Source organism: Anolis carolinensis, unplaced genomic scaffold, assembly GCF_035594765.1.
Source record: "Anolis carolinensis isolate JA03-04 unplaced genomic scaffold, rAnoCar3.1.pri scaffold_7, whole genome shotgun sequence".
Lineage (NCBI taxonomy): Eukaryota > Metazoa > Chordata > Lepidosauria > Squamata > Dactyloidae > Anolis > Anolis carolinensis.
This window is the reverse complement of record NW_026943818.1, coordinates 30,430,209-30,436,514: the sequence shown is the minus strand read 5'-3', so window position 1 is coordinate 30,436,514 and position 6,306 is coordinate 30,430,209.

Genomic DNA, 6,306 nt, shown 5'->3' with positions numbered 1-6,306 from the left:
GTACAATCTAAGAAAAAATAATTGGTTTCCCAGAAGCATTCTCTCCTGACATTTCGCCCACATCTCTTATGCAACTTTTGATTTAGCACTAAAATGTGACATAATACTAATAATATAACATACTAGGGGTGTATTATAGACATTGTGGTATATGATTAATATAGTACAATGTAAGAAATAATAATTGGTTTCCCAGAAGCATTCTCTCCTGACGTTTCGCCCACATCTCTTATGCAACTTATGATTTAGCACTAAAATGTGACATAATACTAATAATATAATATACTCGTGGTGTATTATAAACATTGTGGTATATGATTAATATAGTACAATCTAAGAAATAATAATTGGTTTCCCAGAAGCATTCTCTCCTGACGTTTCGCCCACATCTCTTATGCAACTTTTGATTTAGCACTAAAATGTGACATAATACTAATAATATAATATACTCGTGGTGTATTATAGACATTGTGGTATATGATTAATATAGTACAATCTAAGAAATAATAATTGGTTTCCCAGAAGCATTCTCTCCTGACTTTTCGCCCACATCTCTTATGCAACTTATGATTTAGCACTAAAATGTGACATAATACTAATAATATAACATACTAGGGGTGTATTATAGACATTGTGGTATATGATTAATATAGTACAATCTAAGAAATAATAATTGGTTTCCCAGAAGCATTCTCTCCTGACATTTCGCCCACATCTCTTATGCAACTTTTGATTTAGCACTAAAATGTGACATAATACTAATAATATAACATACTAGGGGTGTATTATAGACATTGTGGTATATGATTAATATAGTACAATCTAAGAAATAATAATTGGTTTCCCAGAAGCATTCTCTCCTGACGTTTCGCCCACATCTCTTATGCAACTTATGATTTAGCACTAAAATGTGACATAATACTAATAATATAACATACTAGGGGTGTATTATAGACATTGTGGTATATTATTAATATAGTACAATCTAAGAAATAATAATTGGTTTCCCAGAAGCATTCTCTCCTGACATTTCGCCCACATCTCTTATGCAACTTATGATTTAGCACTAAAATGTGACATAATACTAATAATATAATATACTCGTGGTGTATTATAGACATTGTGGTATATGATTAATATAGTACAATCTAAGAAATAATAATTGGTTTCCCAGAAGCATTCTCTCCTGACGTTTCGCCCACATCTCTTATGCAACTTTTGATTTAGCACTAAAATGTGACATAATACTAATAATATAACATACTAGGGGTGTATTATAGACATTGTGGTATATGATTAATATAGTACAATCTAAGAAATAATAATTGGTTTCCCAGAAGCATTCTCTCCTGACATTTCGCCCACATCTCTTATGCAACTTATGATTTAGCACTAATATGTTACATAATACTAATAATATAACATACTAGGGGTGTATTATAGACATTGTGGTATATTATTAATATAGTACAATCTAAGAAAAAATAATTGGTTTCCCAGAAGCATTCTCTCCTGACGTTTCGCCCACATCTCTTATGCAACTTATGATTTAGCACTAAAATGTGACATAATACTAATAATATAACATACTAGGGGTGTATTATAGACATTGTGGTATATGATTAATATAGTACAATGTAAGAAATAATAATTGGTTTCCCAGAAGCATTCTCTCCTGACGTTTCGCCCACATCTCTTGTGCAACTTATGATTTAGCACTAAAATGTGACATAATACTAATAATATAATATACTCGTGGTGTATTATAGACATTGTGGTATATGATTAATATAGTACAATCTAAGAAAAAATAATTGGTTTCCCAGAAGCATTCTCTCCTGACATTTCGCCCACATCTCTTATGCAACTTATGATTTAGCACTAAAATGTGACATAATACAAATAATATAACATACTAGGGGTGTATTATAGACATTGTGGTATATGATTAATATAGTACAATCTAAGAAAAAATAATTGGTTTCCCAGAAGCATTCTCTCCTGACATTTCGCCCACATCTCTTATGCAACTTATGATTTAGCACTAAAATGTGACATAATACTAATAATATAACATACTAGGGGTGTATTATAGACATTGTGGTATATGATTAATATAGTACAATCTAAGTAATAATAATTGGTTTCCAGAAGCATTCTCTCCTGACGTTTCACCCACAATGTAATTTTATTGGTATCTATTTTTATTTCTGAAATTTCCCACCCTCGGCTTATACTGGAGTCAATGATTTCCCAGGGTTTTTTTTGTGGTAAAATTAGATGCCTCGGTTTATATTCGGGTCGGCTTATATCCGGGTATATAGGGTATTTGAAGAATATTCCATGGAGAGGCCTTCGTCCTCATCCTCCTCCTCCTCATCCTCCTCCTCCGTCTCCATTGACGGCAATGCGGGGAATTTTCCAGTCCGCCTGCAATGCGCGCCTTTCACCACTGGATGGAGACAAACACACACAGCGGCTTATTCCCTATTCACTTTCTCTCCGCCCGCAATGCGCACCTTTCACCACTGGATGGAGACAAACACACACAGCGGCTTATTCCCTATTCACTTTCTCTCCGCCTGCAATGCGCGCCTTTCACCACTGGATGGAGACAAACACACACAGCGGATTCCTGGCCATTGAATAGCCTTGCAGCATCAAAGCCTGGCTGCTTCATACCTAGGGGACTCCATTGTTGGCCAACTTGAATCCCATTGAATAGCCTTGCAGCATCAAAGCCTGGCTGCTTCATACCTAGGGGACTCCATTGTTGGCCAACTTGAATAGCCTTGCAGCATCAAAGCCTGGCTGCTTCATACCTAGGGGACTCCATTGTTGGCCAACTTGAATAGCCTTGCAGCATCAAAGCCTGGCTGCTTCATACCTAGGGGACTCCATTGTTGGCCAACTTGAATAGCCTTGCAGCATCAAAGCCTGGCTGCTTCATACCTAGGGGACTCCATTGTCGGCCAACTTGAATAGCCTTGCAGCATCAAAGCCTGGCTGCTTCATACCTAGGGGACTCCATTGTTGGCCAACTTGAATAGCCTTGCAGCATCAAAGCCTGGCTGCTTCATACCTAGGGGACTCCATTGTCGGCCAACTTGAATACCCTTGCAGCATCAAAGCCTGGCTGCTTCGTCCCTAGGGGACTCCATTGTCGGCCAACTTGAATCCCATTGAATAGCCTTGCAGCATCAAAGCCTGGCTGCTTCATACCTAGGGGACTGCATTGTTGGCCAACTTGAATCCCATTGAATAGCCTTGCAGCATCAAAGCCTGGCTGCTTCATACCTAGAGGACTCCATTGTTGGCCAACTTGAATCCCATTGAATAGCCTTGCAGCATCAAAGCCTGGCTGCTTCATACCTAGGGGACTGCATTCTTGGCCAACTTGAATAGCCTTGCAGCATCAAAGCCTGGCTGCTTCATACCTAGGGGACTCCATTGTTGGCCAACTTGAATTCCATTGAATAGCCTTGCAGCATCAAAGCCTGGCTGCTTCATATCTAGGGGACTCCATTGTTGGCCAACTTGAATCCCATTGAATAGCCTTGCAGCATCAAAGCCTGGCTGCTTCATACCTAGAGGACTCCATTGTTGGCCAACTTGAATAGCCTTGCAGCATCAAAGCCTGGCTGCTTCATACCTAGGGGACTCCATTGTCGGCCAACTTGAATTCCATTGAATAGCCTTGCAGCATCCAAGCCTGGCTGCTTCATACCTAGAGGACTCCATTGTCGGCCAACTTGAATCCCATTGAATAGCCTTGCAGCATCAAAGCCTGGCTGCTTCATACCTAGGGGACTCCATTGTCGGCCAACTTGAATCCCATTGAATGGCCTTGCAGCATCAAAGCCTGGCTGCTTCATACCTAGAGGACTCCATTGTCGGCCAACTTGAATCCCATTGAATAGCCTTGCAGCATCAAAGCCTGGCTGCTTCATACCTAGGGGACTCCATTGTCGGCCAACTTGAATCCCATTGAATAGCCTTGCAGCATCAAAGCCTGGCTGCTTCATACCTAGAGGACTCCATTGTCGGCCAACTTGAATCCCATTGAATAGCCTTGCAGCATCAAAGCCTGGCTGCTTCATACCTAGGGGACTCCATTGTCGGCTAACTTGAATACCCTTGCAGCATCAAAGCCTGGCTGCTTCATACCTAGAGGACTCCATTGTCGGCCAACTTGAATCCCATTGAATACCCTTGCAGCATCAAAGCCTGGCTGCTTCATACCTAGAGGACTCCATTGTCGGCCAACTTGAATACCCTTGCAGCATCAAAGCCTGGCTGCTTCATACCTAGAGGACTCCATTGTCGGCCAACTTGAATCCCATTGAATAGCCTTGCAGCATCAAAGCCTGGCTGCTTCATACCTAGGGGACTCCATTGTCGGCCAACTTGAATTCCATTGAATAGCCTTGCAGCATCAAAGCCTGGCTGCTTCATACCTAGGGGACTCCATTGTTGGCCAACTTGAATAGCCTTGCAGCATCAAAGCCTGGCTGCTTCATACCTAGGGGACTCCATTGTCGGCTAACTTGAATCCCATGGAATAGCCTTGCAGCATCAAAGCCTGGCTGCTTCATACCTAGGGGACTCCATTGTCGGCCAACTTGAATACCCTTGCAGCATCAAAGCCTGGCTGCTTCATACCTAGGGGACTCCATTGTCGGCCAACTTGAATCCCATTGAATACCCTTGCAGCATCAAAGCCTGGCTGCTTCATACCTAGGGGACTCCATTGTCGGCCAACTTGAATCCCATTGAATAGCCTTGCAGCATCAAAGCCTGGCTGCTTCATACCTAGAGGACTCCATTGTCGGCCAACTTGAATCCCATTGAATAGCCTTGCAGCATCAAAGCCTGGCTGCTTCATACCTAGGGGACTCCATTGTCGGCCAACTTGAATCCCATTGAATACCCTTGCAGCATCAAAGCCTGGCTGCTTCATACCTAGGGGACTCCATTGTCGGCCAACTTGAATACCCTTGCAGCATCAAAGCCTGGCTGCTTCATACCTAGAGGACTCCATTGTCGGCCAACTTGAATCCCATTGAATACCCTTGCAGCATCAAAGCCTGGCTGCTTCATACCTAGAGGACTCCATTGTCGGCCAACTTGAATACCCTTGCAGCATCAAAGCCTGGCTGCTTCATACCTAGAGGACTCCATTGTCGGCCAACTTGAATCCCATTGAATAGCCTTGCAGCATCAAAGCCTGGCTGCTTCATACCTAGGGGACTCCATTGTCGGCCAACTTGAATCCCATTGAATACCCTTGCAGCATCAAAGCCTGGCTGCTTCATACCTAGGGGACTCCATTGTCGGCCAACTTGAATACCCTTGCAGCATCAAAGCCTGGCTGCTTCATACCTAGAGGACTCCATTGTCGGCCAACTTGAATCCCATTGAATACCCTTGCAGCATCAAAGCCTGGCTGCTTCATACCTAGAGGACTCCATTGTCGGCCAACTTGAATACCCTTGCAGCATCAAAGCCTGGCTGCTTCATACCTAGAGGACTCCATTGTCGGCCAACTTGAATCCCATTGAATAGCCTTGCAGCATCAAAGCCTGGCTGCTTCATACCTAGGGGACTCCATTGTCGGCCAACTTGAATCCCATTGAATACCCTTGCAGCATCAAAGCCTGGCTGCTTCATACCTAGAGGACTCCATTGTCGGCCAACTTGAATCCCATTGAATAGCCTTGCAGCATCAAAGCCTGGCTGCTTCATACCTAGAGGACTCCATTGTCGGCCAACTTGAATCCCATTGAATAGCCTTGCAGCATCAAAGCCTGGCTGCTTCATACCTAGGGGACTCCATTGTCGGCCAACTTGAATACCCTTGCAGCATCAAAGCCTGGCTGCTTCATACCTAGAGGACTCCATTGTCGGCCAACTTGAATCCCATTGAATAGCCTTGCAGCATCAAAGCCTGGCTGCTTCATACCTAGGGGACTCCATTGTCAGCCAACTTGAATCCCATTGAATAGCCTTGCAGCATCAAAGCCTGGCTGCTTCATACCTAGAGGACTCCATTGTCGGCCAACTTGAATCCCATTGAATAGCCTTGCAGCATCAAAGCCTGGCTGCTTCATACCTAGAGGACTCCATTGTCGGCCAACTTGAATCCCATTGAATAGCCTTGCAGCATCAAAGCCTGGCTGCTTCATACCTAGAGGACTCCATTGTCGGCCAACTTGAATCCCATTGAATAGCCTTGCAGCATCCAAGCCTGGCTGCTTCATACCTAGAGGACTCCATTGTCGGCCAACTTGAATCCCATTGAATAGC